The 21,222-nt window shown below is 39.4% G+C and overlaps 1 pseudogene; it reads left to right on the top strand.

Moving 5' to 3' along the window:
- The first annotated feature begins 18,578 nt into the window (after positions 1-18,578).
- Positions 18,579-20,168, top strand: LOC142843727 (alpha-enolase pseudogene; annotated as a pseudogene).
- Positions 20,169-21,222: the final 1,054 nt, after the last annotated feature.

Genomic DNA, 21,222 nt, shown 5'->3' with positions numbered 1-21,222 from the left:
GTTGTTAATAATGTCTCCCAAAAAATTAGCACAAGTTCTTTGCCATGGTTCATTATCTTTCCATGATTTCTTTAGTTCATCAGCTGTGAAAGGCACTATAATTTCTGCTGGGTCTATGCCTGCTAGTTGACGAAGTCTCAGATTGCCTTTTATAATTAACTCAGAGACTTTTTCCACATTAGTTTTTAGTTTCTTACTTGGTTTATGTGGTAAAAAGATCCATTCCAAGATACTATCGTCTCTCTGCATTAAAATTCCTGTAGGAGAAATTTTTGATGGTAATATGACGAGAATACAATTGAGCTCTGGATTCACCCTGTCCACATGTGCCTGTTGTAATTTCTCCTCCATCATTGTCAGTTCCTTTTCTGCTTCAGCTGTTAATTCTCTGGGACTGTTTAAATCTTTATCACCATCCAAGGTTTTGTTCAAATGAATTATTAGATCAGGTGTTATCCCAATAGCTGGTCGTAGACTGGAAATGTCTCCTAACAGTCTTTGAAAGTCATTAAGAGTCCGTAGGCAATCTCTCCGAATTTGTGCCTTTTGTGTCTCAATTTTTTGCAAACCTATTCTATAACCTAAATAATTAACAGAATCTCCCTTCTGAATCTTTTCAGGAGCAATTTGTAATCCCCATTTAGGTAAAAGTATCTGTATTTCTTCAAACAGTCTGTTCAAAGTATCTATGTTTGAATGGGATAACAATATGTTGTCCATGTAATGGTATACTATAGATTTGGGAAACTTCTTGGGTATTATTTACAATGGTTGGTTCACAAAATATTGGCAAAGGGAGGGGCTATTTAACATACCCTGGGGGAGGACGGCCCAATGGTACCTCCTCGAAGGTTGAGAATTGTTATAGGTAGGCACTGTGAAGGCAAATTTTTCTCTATCTTCTTTTTGCAAAAGTATAGTGAAAAAACAATCCTTTAAATCAATAACAATGAGAGGCCATCCTTTTGGTAATAAAGAGGGCAAAGGAATTCCAGATTGCAGAGGGCCCATATGTTGAATAACCTTGTTGATGGCCCTGAGATCTGTCACCATTCTCCATTTACCTGATTTTTTTAAACCACAAATACAGGAGAATTCCAAGGGCTGGCAGATTCTTCTATATATCCAGCATCTAGTTGTTCTTCTATCAGCTGTTCTAAAGCCTGTAACTTTTCCTCAGCTAAAGGCCATTGCTTTGTCCATATTGGTTTCTCAGTCAACCATTTTAGAGGCAAGGCTGTTGGTATCTCAGAAGGGACATCAATTGCTTGTTCTTGTACAGCCCTAATATCTGGTTTTCTCCGTTTGTAATATCTTTTAATATTATTTTCAGAAATATAGGCTCTAGAAGTAGCAGGAATGTTAATTTGGGTATTCCATTGTTGTAATAGGTAACAACCCCATAAATTCATTGCAATATTGGCTACATATGGCCTTAATCTTCCTATTTGTCCCTCTGGCCCTATATATTCAACTCATCTCATGCTCTGCCTTAGTCGAGATAGGGTTCCAATTCTCAGGAGCTGAACATTTACATTCTGAAGAGGCCAATATGGATGCCAAGATTCTGGGGTAATGATGCCTACATCAGCACCTGTGTCCAGCAGGCCAATAATAAAAATGCCATTTACACACACTCTCAGTTTAGGTCTTTAATCATTAATAGAAGTTTGCCAAAACACACGTAACTCATTTTTCTGATCACTATTGCTTGTAACAGTAGGCATGTGGCTTCCTAATTGTCCTGACGAGGCATGTTCTCTGCAGAAACTGGAAATGACTGAACCATGTTTGCCATGGGGGCCTGTGAGGCCCCCCCTCACGTTTCCCGGCTGTATCAGATTGCCTTGTCAATCTCTTGTAGACCTGCATTCATTCGTCCAGTGTCTGCCTTTTCCACATCTACTACATAAACCTGAAGGCTGAGTCCTTCTATTTCTGTTATTTCTAGAAGATGCATTATTATTATTTCTTAAATCCATTGTTTACAATTCCTTTTCATATGACTCATTTTGCCACAATTAAAACATTTGGTATTCTGGTCTCTCCTTTTACCATTGGAAATTGCTTCTTCTACCCATGCTTCAGTGCCATAGTCAAATGTGTCAACATTCAGTGTATGCAAGACCCATTCTTCCAAGGGCACTGATCTTAACTTTAAAGGCCCCAAGATCTTTTTGCATTCCACGTTTGCATTTTCGTATGCCAAAGACTCAATCATTATATGTCTTGCTTCTGGGTCAGATACCCCTATTTGTACAACCTTAGTTAGTCTTTGTAAAAAGTGACTAAAGGGTTCTCTCCGACCCTGTTTAACTCTGACAAATGATTCCATTCTCTGTCCTGGGTGTTGTACCCTGTCCCAAGCCCTTAAGGCTGCTGTAGTACACATGGAGAATGTGTGTTTTCATCCAAATTAGCTTGTTCTTGAGGGTCAGAAAAGAGCCCTTCAACTAGAATTTTATCTAGGGAAATGTCAATGCCCTTCACCTTTTCCTGCTGTTCTAAAAGTCTAGCCTCTTGTCTGAATAAGCATTTCCATTTCAATTGCGGTCCACTCTCAAGGACTGCAGAGCTCAGCAGGAGCCAGGCCGAGGGGTTGCTCTGCTTGTTGTGGCCCAAGATTTTAGCATCTCTTTAACCAAAGAGGCATGCATCCCTAAATTCATGACAGCTTGTTTAATTCCTTTGAGATCATTCATACGGACAGGCTCCCATGTATGTTCCTTGATGACCCTAGGGTTTCTGGAACCAATCACCTTTTCTGTTGTCATTACTGGAAAGGCATGTAGAGCTGTAGGTAGAGCTTTGTGGAAATTGTCCCGGAGGAATTTATCCACAGATGTAGTTAAAATTTGCCTTTCTACCCTTTGCTCTTCTTCATCAGAATTTAGAAATTCCTCAATCTTTTCAATTCTATTCACCATTGCTTTTTGCAATGTCTGAATCTCCTGTCCAGAATTATGTTCCAAAGCCATCATTGAGGATTCTAAAGTATGAAATTTGTCCATTAGAGATAACTTGTCATCTTTGGACATAATTTTTATGGCATAAACCGTGCCTTCTTGTATTGATAATCTTTCCGCCAATCTGTTTTAAGCTTTAGACAAAATTCGATTGTTACATTCAGCAGTTTTGATTCTCTCAGTTAATGTTTCAGTTCCTACAGAAAGGGACTGCTGGAACTTACGATCTAATTCAGCTGTTCCTTCTTCCATAGTAATGAATTTCTCCTTAACATCAGCCTGTACCTTTTCTAAATTTTGCTCAGTTAACCGAGTCATGTTAAACAAAGATCTGTTTTCTTCCTGGAGAACTTCAAACTGATTCTTGAGAAGATTGTTGTCATTCTCAATAGTTTTTAAACATTCAACCTCTGCCTTAAGAGATTTTATTATTTTCCTATTATCAAATCAAATAGTGCTAAGGAAAATTAAGAATCCCAGAAATATCCATAGATGTGGGGTGATAGACACCTCTTGTAAAATCTCCCACATTGTACACTCAAAAAAGCTGTTGAAATTTGAAATAGTCACGTTCTCAGACATTTTATTTATAAAAGAAAAAATTCTTTTACCTGCAATGACCGGTTCCTGCCTGTGGTGGTGAAAGAGTCCACTTGAGTCCACGTGGCCTAAGTCTGAAATAAATGACTCAAAAACAAAATTGAAACAGACATCAGACTGATAAATAGCAATTGGGCCAGAAAGGGAACAGAGAGAAAATCCGCCAAAGTGAACGAATCAAAGGGATGCCTGCGTGTTTGAGCTGGCTTGCAGGGCCACTGTCACGTGACACAAGCGCCAGCAGAGATGGGAGGGGAACAGAGACTGATCACACTGTTACAGAGGTGCTGCAGATTCCAAACCGCCGGGGAGTGCTAGCTCTCCCGTCCCACTTGATTCTCTAGCAAGCACCAGGAAAGATCGAGTCGCTCAGAATCTCAGCTGCTTCCGAAGTCAGTTTGCGTGTCCAGGGAGACCTCCAGGCCAAGGTGCCGCTGGGAGTGGTAGCCCAATTTGGGGTAGGTAACCACAAAGTCCCACGGGGTGGGCGCCAAATGTATCAGCGTAAATAAATGCAATGCAGATATTAAAGAATATTAATGATAAACTTATAGAACCTAGGTTCCCGCATAGCCCAGGAGGTAGGAGAGAAAACAGGGAGGAGCCACCTCCCACGTGCCCATTTATCGGTATGCATTCGCCTGAGGCAAACCTGCCTCCTCAAGGGGCTGGCTTAACCCTACAGAATTTCCCTCATAGTTAATGAAATTGAACATGTCCTTAAGTATCTTTTGGCCATTTGAAATTCTTCTGTTGAGAATTCTCTGTTCAGTTCAATACCTCATTTTTTAATTAGGTTGTTTAGAATTTTTAATGTCTAGCTTCTTGAGTTCTTTATGTATTTTGGAGATCAGACCTTTGTCTGTTGCAGGGTTTGTGAAGATCTTCTCCCATTAAGTGGGTTACCTTTTTGTCTTAATGACTGTGTCCTTTGCTTTACATAATTCTCTCAGTTTAAGGAGGTCCCATTTATTCATTGTTGCTTGTATTTTCTGTGCTACTAGGGTTATACATAGGAAGTGTCTCCTGTGCCCATGAATTGCAGGCTATTTCTCACTTTCTCTTCTATCAGTACAGTGTGTTCAGATTTATATTGAGGCCTTTAATCCATTTGGACATGAGTTTTGTGCATGGTGATAGATATGGATCTGTTTTTAGTCTTCTACAAGTTGACATCCAGTTAAGCCAGCAGCTTTTGTTAAAGATGCTTTCTTTCTTCCATTGTGTAATTCTACCTTCTTTGTCAAAAATCAGGTGTTCATAGGTTTGTGGACTAATATCCGATAGCTCCTAGACAGTTGCAAATTAGAACTATGATCAGATTCCATATTGCTCTAGTAAGAATATTTTTCATCAAGAAAACAGATGACAACAATTGCTGGTAAGAAAAGTGGAATCCTATTCATTACTGTTGGGGTTCTAGGTGTAGCCACTATGGAAATCAGTGTGGAGGCATCTAAAATATACTGACTACTGCTCATAGCACTGAACGGTACTATGCACACTACTGGAGGAGAAAAGTAATCATCAATTTCACCTTGCCACAAACCATTTAAATTACAATAGCAACATATCTGCATGATATACCCATTGGTGCAATAGCGACACAAAAGCCATGGAACTAACAAACATGGTTTGATTGAATTTAAGACATATACAATGATATGAATGCCATATCTGAGACTGCTATTTATTTCAAGAACCTGAGACTATATAGGCCAGAGATGTTATAGAAAATATATTACAATTATTCTGCTAACAAAACTACTCTAAATAACATATTACTATACCCATAAATTAGTGAATCACTCAAGTCACATCAAGAAAATTCTTGCAATAGTGGATAGTTAATGCAGAGACTCATGACTGGACAACATGGACAGGGTAAGAGAATTCAGACCTCCTATCCTTAAATGAGATGACTATAGTACTTCTCTCCCCTCATGCTAGAGATCTATATGGAAGAGGAGATAAAAAGTTTCTAAGAGCCAAAGGTGTTCAATGACTTTAAGGAAACAGCATGGATGCTGGGCAAATGAACTGTCAGAGACTGTAATTGCAAGCCCAATATCCACCAGGCTATTCAAACCAGAAAATAGCCTCTCAAGAAGAAGGTGAAATGGGTATAAGTTTCTATCCCGAAGAACCTATTTGCAACTGATGTTGGGACAGGAAAAATCAGTTTCACTGATTGACGCTGGGTATATGACTACAGATAATGCTACATGCTCAAGAAATACTTGTTCAACACAAAACAGAATCCATTTTTGTTGTTTGTTTTGGTGTTTATTAAAACTTTTATTTGTTTTTGTTTTTGTTTGTTGTTTTTTAAGAGAGGGTAAGAATATAAATTTAGAAGAGTAGGGGGCCGTAGGGAGGAGTTGAATTTAGGGGAAGAATGTCATTAAAATATATTGTATGAAAAGTTTAAAACATAAATTAGGAGAAGAAAACATTAAAATAGAACTATCATATTACCAGCTATACCAGTTCTGGCCACATACATAAAGGACCCTGTCTTACTTACTTTTCCTTTTAAATGAGATAAAAGAGCATGACCAAAGCAACTTCTAGAAGAAGTAGTTTATTTAGATTTACAGTTACAGGGAGCTAAGCATCCATGATGGCGGAGGAGAAGCATGATGACAGGAACTAATAACTTACATACTTGTTGTAAACACAAAACAGACCGCACTGGGAGTGCTGCGAGGCTTTGCACCCTCAGAGCCCATCACAGTCACCTACTTCTACCAGGTAGTGTATAGCTCCTAAACCTACTCAAAGAGTGCCTCCAACTGGGGACCAAATATACAAACATTTGAGCATCTGAGAGATATTCTTATTCGAATAACCACAGACATTATTTTACTGCAAAGATAATTACTATTCTATTTACAATAGCTAGAGAAAGGAATATGTCACAGATCACCTAGTGAATAGATAATACATACAAAGAAATTTTATTCATCACAAACCAATGAGTTATGATGTTTAAAATTTTTATAATTAGCATTAGTTTTGTAAAAAAAAAAAAAGGCTTGTATGGAGATGGAGTCAACTGTTAGGGTCAGTTCCCTTCTTCCACATGTTAGCTCCAGAGATTGAACTCAGGTCCTCAAGCTTGATAGTAAGTGCCTTTTTCATGGAGCCAACTCATTTGGCCAGTATATTTCTAATACTTTGATTATTTATGATTAATATTGAGAATATATTTACATTGAGGAAAGAAGTAATTGCAGTGAGTAATTATCAATAATTGGATCCATGTAGCTTAATGAGATCAAAATAATTCCACTTTCTCTCTATATCTGAGTTTCAGAGTTCTTTGAACACACTGAGCAAAACGAATAATTCTCTGGAGAAAAGTTCTCTAACCATGAGCTCCTTCAAAGATGTCATGCTTTTCCACTATCTCTTGCTCAGATACTCTCAAGGTGTATATAATTAACTTCATATATTCCTAATGGAGGATTCTATGTGGCACCTTACCTGAGAGGACACAGGGAAACCTGGCTCTACAAGATGTTGTTATCATTCAGGTAAAATGGATAGATGGAAATAAACTTAACAGTGTATAAGTTGATCATACACAGATGTTAGTTTGTGAAGTTTGTGGTTAGTGTTGCTCTGGACCTGAATTGCATCCTAAAGTACTTTAGGAAGTCTAGAACAAAGTAGAGCACAGAGAAGAAAAGGAATTAAACAACACAGAAGGATGATTGTAACAGTATTCACTGTGTGAAAGGCTTTGAATTTAATTGGAAAGAGATCAAGGAGGGGTTCGTGGAGTGATTTGGAGGGAGGAAAGTGAAGGGAGAAGTGATGTAATGAGATTACATCATAATCACAAAAATAAGAGAAAAATATCTATACAAATATTGGAAAAAGCAAAACTACTGACTGCCTTTGAGCTAGAACCACATTATACATAGGCGAATATAAGTAGTACTAGAAAATGACAAAAACGTTGTAATGTTTTGTGTGAAACTTCTACATTAATCAGTTATTCTATGCTCAGATTATGATATAATCTCCTACTAAATTACAAATAAATAATAACTTGTTAACACATATAAATAAAATGGCAGTTGTTGCCATTTCTTTCATTTTTTCAAGTAAAAGATATAAACTTACCATTTTATGTAACATAGTAGGAATTTTATTAGTGAGTTTGCAAGATGACGGTGCCTCATGTATTCCTGAGTAGGAAACAGCGCTTAACATGAAGAATACAAGACCCAGTGCTGAAAGCATACTATCCCATTTAATTTTATTTTTTCATCATGATGGGGCAATTTCAGAACACAGTGATTTCTGAGGTGCCAGGAGTTATATTTTTCTTTCTTCATTCAAAAGAATGTAAATTTTACTGATATTTTTGTTTCTAAACTATAAGTATAGTGGAGAAGGTTTAAAAATTTTGTCAAGCAGATATAGTAGAATGTGAGAAATAGAATCATTAATACAAAGTCATTGCAAAAGCTATTTAGACAAGTGTAATCATTGTAGTTTTTGACTTTCTGTTTATTATCATTCATTTATTCTCCACCCCCTATTCAGTTTTAATAATATAACTTTTCTTCGGTTTTCTCTGTTGCTTCAGAACTCTGCCTAGACTATCTCAATAAACTATACAACTATATATAGAGTTTTTAATCGATAAATAACATCTTTTCGCATTCTACAGTAAAATATAATGACATCTTGAAATTTACAGGCAAATGGATGGGTCTAGAAAAACCATACTGAATTAGATAACCCAGACCCAGAAAGACAAGTATAATTCACACTCACTCATAGTGACTTTTAGACATAAAACAACAACAAAAAATCATTTACAGCCTACAACTTTGTAGAAGCTAGACAACAAAGAGAATTCTATGAGAGCTATACATGCTCTACATAAATAGGAAAAAAGACAAGATCTCCTGAGTACATTGGCAACGTGAGAGTCACAAAAGAGGAAAGAAAGGGAGATGGGCGAACAGAAGGAGAGTGGAGAAAATGTATAGTTCAGTAAAAGCAATAGAAAGAACATCTTTTAGGAAATATTTGCTTCTTCCAATTTTAAAGGTTTTATGATTCTTTTTGAGATGAGAAGACAGGAAAACAGACATAAGATGAAGCCTAATAGGCTGATGTCTAATTGAGGACATTTTTGATGAGTAGTAAATACAGATCAACTGTTCTTTGAGAGCATGTAAACTAAGTATACATACATTTATTTGCCAGACTATAAATGTGGACATTAAAATATAATTAAATAAGCATTTACTATATTTTCAATCTGTATTTTTGGTGCTTTCTTCTAACTAACATTCAGTTTTTAGATTGGTTTATCTGATGTATTTGGTCCTATTATGAACAACTGATAGTAACAAATTAATGTTTATTGAAGATTCACATTTGTATACTTACTTATTGAGTATATGGTTAGGATATTCGTTTTAGCCTGACAGTTAAATATAAATCAATAATTTTGTTTGTTCAATAAATAAGAAATACCAATTCTCAGATATTTAAACAATTAGCCTGGTATTAAACTAACAGTTGTTGCAGGAGGTTTTTCTGCTCCTCCAGCCTATAGCCGCTGAGATACCAGCCCATTGGGGCGTGATCTCTCTCCCTTTAAGAAAGGGGCTACTTCCCTTCTTGCTCCTCTTCGCTTCCTGCTCCATTTCAGGTGACTAGACTCCTTCCTGATTGCGCAGAGGGCTGTTGTCTGGGATGGTTATCTGTAAGTTTTTTCCCCTTTAAACAAATATCACCCTATTAATCATAATTCCAAACTGGTGTGGCATTGTTTGTGACTTACACCTTCACTTGGTGCCCAACGTTTGGTTTTAGGACCTCTCCTGCCCCCCGCTCGGCTGTTGGCTGCGAGTTAGGCTTGGTGCGAGCCCCTCCCTTTCTCAGCTGTGGCCTGTGCCTTGTGCGTGGAGCCAGCAGTATAATATAAATTATCACGCAGTGGCTTTTTTTGCTGCAGTTCTTTATATTTTCTCTTTAGACACCTCAGATTGACTTCAAGTCTCCATGCACCCTATTGTCTGCCTCAACACGTGGATTTAAACTCCACAGGCCCGCATAGTCTCTGCCCACGTTGTTTGCTCTTTTCTGAGTTGTTTTTAAATCTCCCTTGCAAGCACAGCTCTTAAGTGGCATGAACCAGAGCTTGCGGTTGCCAGTTGCTAAAAGCTGCAACCCCTCAGGGTGACTCTGTCACGTGGAGGCATAAGCTACTTCCAGGTTACTCTTCTCTACCTCTGGATTCTGGGTTTCTGGTTCCATCTATGGAATTGATTTAGTTACATTTACTTTGTTGAGAAACTCGCATTTTCCAGTTTTTAACATCTACTAAGGCAATGAAACAGGACCCCGTTTTCATCGCCACTCGGCAACAGCGCCACCTCCTTCATAATAGGTAATATGGCAGTTTTAGTTTCTAATGCAAATTTTACTGCTTTGTTTTTACTAATATAATGGATTAGTAAATTTATATTTACTAATACAATGGATTACGTCATACAAGTTTTATATGATTATGGGGATACCTTAATTTGCTTGTTACTAGTTTTCAGTTTTCTTTTCCATATTCTATCATTAAGGAAGAATATGGCACTCCTAAGAATGATAGAATCTTTACAAACTAATAATGAACAGAAGAATATGGCACTCCTAAAATGATAGAATCTTTACGAACTAATAATGAACAACTAATTGACAGGATTAAAATTATTGAAAATCAGGGGTTATCTGAACAAGTGGATACTATGACAGACAAAATTGACTCCATATCCAAGGGTATTAGAAAGTTACCTGAAAGGGTTCAGGCTGTTGAATTTGATCTTCAGACTTTATCACAAAGTTTTGATAAAGTAACAGACAGAATGTACCTCCAAGATGGGAATCTACATGATATACAAGAAAAGTTTAAGGAGGACATGTTATCTTGGAAGGAAAAAATTAATGCTTTGGAATCACAGATGCAGAATGGGGACCAAAAAATTGATACCTCAGTGAAATCACTGGAAACATATACAGGTCAGGAGATTCAGGATTTAAGAGAGACAATGATAAAAAGATTTGAAAAGATTGGAGAAATTATTAGAGCTGGTGAACAGAGTAAGGAGGCACAAGGACAGGATACAATGCCAACACCAGCTATTAGAACTGGCTTACCCAGGGTTCTAGTGACATACCCTATACTTAATTCTGACAAAGTGTCAACTTCTAAAGGCTCAAAGGGAGTCAAAGAAGCTAGATGGACGCCAATAGCAATGAATGATCTGAAAGAAATTAAGCAAGCTGTTGTTAATTTTGGCATGCACTCTGCAAATGTAAAAGAAATGATAAGGACTTGGGCTTCTAATGCTAGAGCTACCCCCCATGATTTCCATCAGTTAGTGTCTGCAGTTTTAGATAATGGACCTTCCTTGATGCTTGGAATTTATTTCAGAGAAGAATCCAAACATATGGAACAGCAAGGAAGTGCAAAAGGTGTTGAGTTTCCCAAGATCAAATCCTTGGTGCAGGAGAATATGCTGATGCACAGGTCCAAGCTCTTTATGACAATGAAGTACTGTGTCTATGTCACCAAGCAGTTTTAAATGCTTGGAATTGGATACAAGATCCAGCAAAAAGGGTTGAATCATATACCAGAATTAGGCAGGGACAGAGAGAACCCTTTATTGACTTTTTTGCAAAGATTAATTAAGGCTGTGGACATAGGGGTAACAGACCCAGAAGCTAGACGAATACTTCTTGAATCTCTAGCTTTTGAGAATGCAAACATAGAATGCAAAAAGATAATTGGGCCTTTAAAGTCTAGATCAGCACCTATGGATGAATGGATTCATCATACGATGAATGTTGAGACATTTAGCTATAATGATGAATCTTGGGTAGGAGAAGCGATTTCCAAAGCAATGAGGAGACATCAAACTGCCAGGTGTTTTAATTGTGGTAAATTAGGACATTTGCAAGGGGATTGCAGGCAAACAATTTCTAGGAATAATATCTCTTCTGGAAATGACAAAAATAGGAGACCTCGGCCTTCAGGTATATGTAGGAGATGCGGTAAAGCCCAGTATTGGTCGAACGAATGCACGTCAACAACAGACAAACGGGGCAATCTGATATCATTGGGAACCTCCCTCAGCGGCCTCTCGTAGGCCCCCAAGCCAACAGTGGCCCAGTCCTTCCCAGTCACAGTGGAGAATGTGCCTCACCAAGAAAATTAAAAGCTCCAATTTCTGCTGTAAAAAGTAATACTGGTCTAAATGATGAATTACACATGGAGGATGAGTCAAAAAAACCAAGTAGGACAGAGTAAATGTATATTTTGGCAGACTTTTATTAACAATCAAAGACCAAAGCTAAGAGTCTGTATAAATGGCACTTTTATTGAAGGCTTATTAGACACAGGTGCGGATGTAAGTATCATTACCCCAGAAACTTGGCATCCGAATTGGCCTTTCAAGAGGTAGATGTTCAGTTCTTGGGAATTAGAACCCTATCTCGTGTAAAACGAAGCACAAGATGGCTTGAATGCATAGGGCCCGAAGGGCAAATAGGAAGACTAAGGCCATATATAGCCAATATTGCCATAAATTTATGGGGCCGTGACCTGCTACAGCAATGGAAAACCCAGATTAACATTCCTGTAGTTCTAGGAACTCAAAATTCTGGGAAAGTTATGATGAGTTATTATGGAAAAAGGTCACCAGCCATTCAGGCTGTACAAGATCATACAGCAAATGCCAAACCTTTAGAGGTACCAACAGCCCTACCTTTAAAATGGCTAACTGAGAAGACAATATGGATCAAGCAGTGGCCTCTAGCTGAAGATAAATTACAGGCATTGGAACAGCTGTTGCAAGAGCAACTAGATGCTCACCATATTGAAGAATCAACCAGCTCCTGGAATTCCCCTGTGTTTGTTATAAAAAAGAAATCTGGTAGATGGAGAATGGTGACAGATTTAAGAGCTGTCAACAAGGTAATTCAACCTATGGGCCCACTACAATCTGGAATTCCTTTGCCTTCTCTGTTACCAAAAGAATGGCCTCTTATAGTTATTGATTTGAAAGATTGTTTTTGCACTATACCATTACAAGAAAAGGATAGAGAAAAATTTGCCTTCACAGTGCCTACTTATAAAAATTCTCAGCCTAATAGGAGATATCAATGGACTATCCTCCCACAGGGTATGCTCAATAGTCCTACATTGTGCCAATATTTTGTAAGTAAGCCATTGGAAATAATTCGTAAACAATTCCCCAAGTCCATAATTTATCATTACATGGATGACATCTTGTTATCTGATTCAAATAAAGATACTTTAGAAAGGATGTTTGAAGAAGTAAAGAAAGTCTTGCCTAGGTGGGGATTACAAATTGCCCCTGAAAAGATTCAAAGAGGAAATTCTATTAATTACCTAGGTTACAGAATAGGGTTAGAGAAAATTAAAACGCAAAAGGCACAAATTAGGAGAGACCGGTTAAAGACTCTTAATGACTTCCAAAGATTGTTAGCAGACATTTCCAGTCTACGACCAGCTGTTTGGATAACACCTGATCAAATAGTTCATTGAAACAAAACCTTAGATGGTGATAAAGATTTGAATAGTCCAAGACAACTGACAGCTGATGCAGAAAAGGAACTGACAATGATTGAGGAAAAATTACAGGAGGCACATGTGGATAGGGTGAACACAAATCTTAGCTGCATCTTAGTCATATTGCCTTCCAGAATTTCTCCTACAGGGATTCTAATGTAGAGGGAAGATATTATTTTAGAGTGGATATTTATACCTAATAAACCAAGTAAAAAATTAAAAACTTATGTGGAAAAAGTCTCTGAATTAATTATAAAAGGTAAGCTGAGACTTCGTCAACTAGCAGGTATAGACCCAGCAGAAATTAAAGTGCCTTTTACTACTGAAGAAATAAAAAAGTTACGGGAAGACAATGAACCATGGCAAAGAGCTTGTGCTAATTTTTTGGGAGAAATTAATAGCAACTATCTCAAAAGTGTTAGACTTAACCTCATAAAGAGAACTTCTTGGATTCTTCCTAGAATTATACGTGATGCTCCAATAACTGGAGCTCATACGTTCTATACTGATGCAAATAAATCAGGGAAAGCAGGTTACAAGTCAGATGAATTGAGTAAAGTGGAACAAAGCCCTTATAATTCTGTCCAGAAGGCAGAATTATATGCCATTCTTATGGTGCTAAGGGATTTTAAAGAACATCTTAATATAGTTACAGATTCACAATATGCAGAAAGAGTTAGCTTACATATTGAAATCGCTGAATTTATACCAGATGACACAGAGTTGACTTCATTGTTTATCCAGGTACAAGACATAATCAGGAACAGGCTTTGTCCGATGTACATAACACACATCCCGTCCCATGCAGGTCTGCCTGGTCCTCTAGCACAAGGCAATGCTGAGATTGATGATTTATTAATTGGAAGCATGTTGCAGGCCTCAGAATTTCATAAAAGGCATCATGTCAATAGTAAAGGCCCAAAGAAAGAATTTTCCATTACTTGGCAACAAGCTAAGGACATTATAAAGAGATGTCCTACTTGTTCTTTCTATAATCAAACACCGTTGCCTGCAGGGAATAACCCATAGGGTACTACGAGAAATAAAATCTGGCAGATGGATGTGTTCCACTTTATGGAATTTGGTAAATTAAAATATGTACACCACACCATAGACACCTATTCAGGTTTTCAATGGGCTACTGCCCTGAGCTCAGAAAAGGCTGATTCAGTAATCACACATTTATTGGAAGTTATGGCCATCATGGGTATACCTGCATAAATAAAGACATATAATTGTCCAGCATATGTATCTAAGAAAATGAAATGCTTTTTTGATTATTATAATATAAAGCACATTACAGGTATACCAAATAATCTTACAAGTCAGGCAGTTATAGAAAGATCAAATCGTACTATAAAGGATATGCTGAACAAACAGAAAGGGACAGAAAATACCCCCAGAAATAGATTACATAATGCTTTATTAACCTTGAATTTTCTTAACGCTAATGAGAAAGGAACGATAGCAGCAGAAAGACATTGGATAATGGAAAAGTCTCCTGAACTAAATCAACTGATTTATTTCAAAGATGTGCTGACCTCTCAATGGAAGCCAGGAGATGTGCTTCGTTGGGGAAGGAGTTTTACTCCTGTTTCTACAGGAGAAGAAAAATTGTGGATACCATAAAAATTAATAAAGTTTCGATTTGAAGAGGAGAAACTTCTTGGAAAGGAGAAATGACAACTCATCCACAATGATGATATTCATACAGGTGGTAGGAAAAACATATAGAATGGGGGCAGGGTTCTGTTCTTATCTCCACAGGAAAACACTCATTTTTGAAAAATTCAAGGGACACTGGATATTTGGATACTGACAGATGGAAAAATACCTGCCCAATAGGAAATACCAAGAAAACTTTATTTTCCTTCTCAGATCTTTGATGGGGTTGAAGACTATATAAATGTAGTTACTTTCTCTCATGACTTGGCCAAGTTATTCATTATACAAGACCTAAGCTAGTTAGATTAGGATATTTGTACTTATTGTATATAATTTCATAGTAGGTTTAGAACTCTCTTACTTAAACAAAAGGGGGAGGTGTCGCAGGAGTTCCTTCCGCTCCTCCAGCCTATAGCCACTGAGATACCAGCCCATTGGGGCATGGTCTCTCTCCCTTTAAAAAAGCGGCTACTTCCCTTCTTGCTCCTCTTTGCTTCCTGCTCCATTTCAGGCGACTAGACTAGTTCCTGATGTGGGAGTGTCATATATCAATCTGTTGATTTCATTGGCTAAGCAATAAAGAAACTGCTAGGCCCATTTGATAGGCCCACCCTTAGGTGGGTGGAGTAAACAGAACAGAACACTGGGAGGAAGAGGAAGTGAGGTCAGACTCGACAGCTCTCCGCTGGGGAGCAGACGCTTCAGAGAGAGACGCCATTCCCCGCTCTCGGGCAGACACATGTGATGAAGCTCCGACCTAGAATCTTCCCGGTAAGATCGGTGCTCACAGATTGTTAGAGATGGGTTGATTGGGATATCAGAATTAGCCAGTAAGGGCTAGAGCTAAGGGCCAAGCAGTGATTAAAAGAATACAGTGTCTGTGTAATTATTTTGGGGCATAAGCTAGCCGGGCAGGCGGCTGGGGTGTTGGGGACGCAGCCCCGCCACTCTTATTACTACACCTTCCTGATTGTGCAGAGGGCTGTTGTCTGGGACGGTTATCTGTAAGTTTTTTCCCCTTTAAATAAATATCACCCTATTAATCATAATTCCAAAACGGTGTTGCATTGTTTGCGACTTATGCCATCAACCAGTAGCTAAAGTTTGGTGTTAATCATAGTTTTTGAACCAAAACCTCTATCTTCTCTAGTATCTATGTTAATTGTTAAAATAGAACAAAACCCTACAGTATAATGTGACAACCCATTTTACAGAGATATGAACATATAGTTACTATTACATGATGTCATCTTGCAGAGGATTCAGGACAATTGGAATTACTTCAGGGCAGTGATTCCTATTATTCCCAGCACTTCAAGGACTTATAGTCTCCAAGAATGTGAGTTTGGATACTTATTTTGTCACAATGTCAATGCTAGAAAAATTGGGCTAATGGGTGTTCCTCCAATGTGGTAGGAGCCGAAGTAGCTGTGCCAATCTTGCTAACAGTTCCCAGTTGTTGACTCTGTTCTGTAGCTATACATTTTACTTGTGGTTTTTCAAGCCTCTATTTCTTTCTTAGCTCCATTGCCCGTTTATGGTAAGAAGTCACTATTCTAGACATCTCTGATTCTTTTATTATCTTTTATTTGTTCTTATAACCCTGCTAAAACTCTGAATATCTTTGCTTTCATAAATTCTCTTCCATTATCAGAGTTTGTTATATTTTGTTTCTTGGATCTTGATTTATTCCCTGTTACATCTGTGAAACAATAAACAGAAAATTGAATTGCATTTATTTGCAAATGCATATATATATATAAATATATATAATTGCAATATACAAGAAAGTTCTGAAAGAACACAAAAGACACAATGGTTATCCCAAAAAGAATAGGTAGGGGTTTGTTTTGCCTGAGTTGTGAGATGCCCCCAGCATGACCACCAAGAATCAATGAAATTAAGAGCCTGCATAATACTTATACAAATATTATAGGACAGACCATTTGTATTGGATAGCCAATTAATGTGTTCTTCCTTGGCGAAGATTATTTCTCCTAAAGTCAGCATTCCTAAGCTGTCTGTAGTTCTCTGTGCAGAAATGAGACTCTTGGGCTTTCCCTCATCCATTTTACCATGGATGTTGGCCCTGTACACATCATGTTTAGACAATCATGCTGAGACTTTATGATTACATCTTCTGACATTACTAGAGGTCACAATCTCCTAGCAAACTCCCTGCCCTCTGACTTTTACAATCTTTCTGACCTCTTCTACAATTACTCCTGAACCTGAAGCGTGGGAGTTGTTTTGTTTCAATAATGGTCTTTATCCATTTCAAAGAGGAGCTTCCTTGATGAGGATGATAAGGACATCACTTATCTGTGTGTATAAGGACAAATATTTTGAATGCAGTTAGAGATAACGCTGGCTTAATAAAGTGGCAGTTGTTGGTTTTTCCTCAAGATACATGAATTTCCTTCCCTGAGTAGCAGGCAAGGTTTCCAATTTCACACATAATTATCATTTTGTTGTACAATTCTTTTATTTGTTTGTTATTTGTTCATTTCTTTAGGTTTTTTAAGACAGGGATTCATAGTGTAACTTTGGCTGTCCTGGAACTCACTCTGTAGACCAGGCTGGCTTGGTGTTCTCAGAGATTTGCCTGCCTCTGCTTTCTGTGTGCTGAGATTAAAGGTGTGTGTTGCAACCATCTGGCTTGAGCAAGTTTTAAGAAGTTATGCATTTTTCCTTCTTTAATTTTTTTAATTTAATTTTTTATTCCATCCATAGTTCTCACCTCAAATATCCCTGTCAGATCAAACCCCATCCACTCCTCCCAATGTGTAAGGGTTCCCATGGAAAGTTAACAAAGTCTGGCACATTAAGTTGGGGCAGGACTAAGCCCCTCCCCCACACCCTGCATTAAGGCTGAGCATAGCATCCCACCATAGGGAATGTGCTCTAATAAGCTTGCTCATGCACCAGGGATAGATCCTGATCCTACTGCCAGGTGCCTCACATATAGTCCAATTTTCACCCCTGTCTCTGATGTAGGGAGGGCCTAGTTTGGTCCCATGTCAGTTACACAGCTTTTGGTCCGGGGTTCATGAATTTCCACGGGCATGGTCGAGATGTCTGTAGATTTCTCTATCATGATCTTGACCTCTCTTGCCCATATATTCCCTCATCCCTCTCTTCAATTGGATTCTCAGAGTTTGGCCTGGTGCGTGGCTGTAGATCTCTCCATCTGGTTCCATCAGTTGCTGGATTGTTGGCGCTTGTTTTTCCTGGCTACCCAGAACTGAAATAATCACACAGAAACTGTCTCATTTAAATCACTGCTTGATCCATTAACTCTAGCTTCTTATTGGCTAAGTCTTAAAACTTAATATAACCCATTGTGTATCGCCACATGGCTGTCGATTACTCAAATGATTCTGGCATTGTCTGTTCCTTGTGGGGCTACATAGCATCTTTGAGAAGCCTCCTTCTTTCTCTCAGCATTCAGTTTAGTTCTCCCTGATATCTTCTTAAATTTCTTTCTTAGAGACTTAAAGTTCTTATCATACAGGCCTTTCACGTATTTACCTAGAGTTAAGCAAAGATATTTTATGTTATTTGTGGGTATTTTAAAGGCTGATGTTTCTCTGATTTCTTTCCTGGCCCATTTATCATTTGTATGTAGTATGGATTCTGATTTTTTTTTTAGAGGTAATCTTGTATCCCTCCACATTACTGAAGTATCAACTATAGGAGTTTCCAGCAGCTCAGCTCCCGGGTCGCAGGCACGACTCTCCTGAATGCTCTCCAGGGTGTGTGCAGGAACCTCTGCGTTCTTCCTCTATGGCACGCCGACTGCCAGAAACAAGTCATGTCTATTCTCAAGGTCCACGCCCGAGAGATCTTTGACTCCCATGGGAGTCCCACTGTTGAGGTTGATCTCTACACCTCAAAAGGTCTCTTCCGGGCTGCAGTGCCCAGCGGTGCCTCCACTGGCATCTATGAGGCCCTGGAACTCCGTGACAATGCTAAGACCCGCTACTTGGGGAAGGGTGTCTCAAAGGCTGTTGAGCACATCAATAAAACTATCGCACCTGCACTGGTTAGCAAGAAACTGAATGTGGGGGAGCAGGAGAAGATCGACAAGCTGATGATCGAGATGGATGGCACCGAGAATAAATCCAAATTCGGTGCCAATGCCATCCTGGGAGTGTCCCTGGCTGTCTGCAAAGCTGGTGCTGCAGTAAAGGAGGTGCCCCTCTACCGCCACATCGCTGACTTGGCTGGCAATGCTGAAGTCATCCTGCCAGTCCCAGCTTTCAATGTCATCAACGGCGGGTCTCACGCTGGCAACAAGCTCGCCATGCAGGAGTTCATGATCCTCCCTGTGGGGGCGTCCAGTTTCCGCGAAGCCATGCGCATTGGGGCAGAGGTTTATCACAACCTGAAGAATGTCATCAAGGAGAAATATGGTAAGGATGCCACCAATGTGGGTGACGAGGGCGGGTTTGCGCCTAACATCCTGGAGAACAAAGAAGCTCTGGAACTGCTGAAGAACGCAATTGGAAAGGCTGGCTACACTGAACAGGTTGTCATCTGCATGGACGTGGCCGCCTCTGAGTTCTTCAGGTACGGGAAGTACGACCTGGACTTCAAGTCTCCTGATGACGCCAGCATCACCCCTGACCAGCTGGCTGACCTGTACAAGTCCTTCATCCGGGAGTATCCAGTGGTGTCCATCGAGGACCCTTTTGACCAGGATGACTGGGAAACCTGGAAGAAGTTCACTGCCAGCTCAGGCATCCAGGTGGTTGGGGACGATCTCACAGTGACCAACCCTAAGAGGGTTGCCAAGGCTGTCAGTGAGAAGTCCTGCAAGTGCCTCCTGCTCAAAGTGAACCAGATTGGCTCCATGACTGAGTCTCTGTAGGCGTGTAAGCTGGCCCTGTCCAATGGTTGGGGCGTCATGGTGTCCCATCGCTCTGGGGAGACCGAGGATACTTTCATCGCTGACCTGGTAGTGGGGCTCTGCACTGGGCAGATCAAGACTGGTGCCCCTTGCCGATCCGAGCGCCTGGCCAAGTACAACCAGATTCTTAGAATCGAGGAAGAGCTGGGCAGCAAGGCCAAGTTTGCCGGCAGGTGCTTCAGGAACCCCCTGGCTAAGTAAAGTGGATGCAGATCCCTGGAGCCACCAGCTGCTTAGTCCCCGTCCCTGATGTCATCAAGGCAGCTCAAGGCCGGCCCAGTGCTTGCCCCTCCCATGCCACTGCTTCCTTAGACTTCTTCAGTACGCCAGACCACCTGGAGCCCTGCTGGAAACCCCAGCTTTGTAATCATGTGACTGGTCCGAATCATTGTCACCTCACTTCCAAGCTAGTGTCTGGAGCCCAGTGTAATCTCTAGGGTGGCCACAGGAAAGACCCCTGCCCCAGCGGTTCTACATGCAGAATAAAAGCCTCAGTGACCTATAAAAACAAAAAAAGGAGTTTCCAGATAGAGTTTTTTGGGTCACTTACATAAACTTATCCTATCTCATCATAGAGAAAGTTTGACTTCTTCCTTTTTAATTTTTATCCTCTTGAATCTCCTTTTGCTGTTTTTGCTCTAACTAGAACTTCAAGTACTATATTGAATAGAAATGGAGAGCCTTTTCATGTGCCTGATTTTAATGGAATCACTTTGAATTTCTTTCCATTTAATTTTTCTGTTAATTTTTTGGGTTTTAAATATTGCTTTCATAATGTTTAGATATATTTCTTGTATTCCTGATCTCTCCAAGATCGCTACTATAAGGGGTGTTGAATTTTGTCAAAGGCATTTTTGGCGTCTAATGAGATGATCTTGTGTTTTTTTTTCTTTCAGTTTCTTGATATGGTTGATTATATTGATAGATTTTCAGATATTGAGCCAATCCTGCATATCTGGGATGAAGTCTACTTGATCATTGTGGTCTTTTTTGATGCAGTTTTGGATTCTGTTTGTCTGTTTACTAAGTATTTTTGCATCAATATTTTTTTTAATTTATTTATTTATTAAGGATTTCTGCCTCCTCCCCTCAACAGCCTCCCATTTCCCTCCCCCTCCCCCGATCAAGTCCCCCTCCCTCATCTGCTCAAAAAGCAATCAGGGTTCCCTGACCTGTGGGAAGCCCAAGGACCGCCCACCTCTATCCAGGTCTCGTAAGGTGAGCATCCAAACTGCCTAGGCTCCCCCAAAGCCAGTACGTGCAGTAGGATCAAAAACCCACTGCGATTGTTCTTGAGTTCTCAGTATTCCTCATTGTCCGCTATGTTCAGCTAGTCCGGATTTATCCCATGCTTTTTCATACCCAGGCCAGCTGCTATATTTGTAAGTGAGAGTGGGCTCTAGTTCTCTATTTTAGGTGCATCTTTGTGTGGTTTGGTTTTAGCAGTAGTAGTGTTTGGG

Source organism: Microtus pennsylvanicus, chromosome 2 (genome assembly GCF_037038515.1).
Source record: "Microtus pennsylvanicus isolate mMicPen1 chromosome 2, mMicPen1.hap1, whole genome shotgun sequence".
Taxonomy (NCBI): domain Eukaryota; kingdom Metazoa; phylum Chordata; class Mammalia; order Rodentia; family Cricetidae; genus Microtus; species Microtus pennsylvanicus.
The sequence above is the reverse complement of the archived record's forward strand: the minus strand, read 5'-3'. Positions and strand labels throughout refer to the sequence as shown.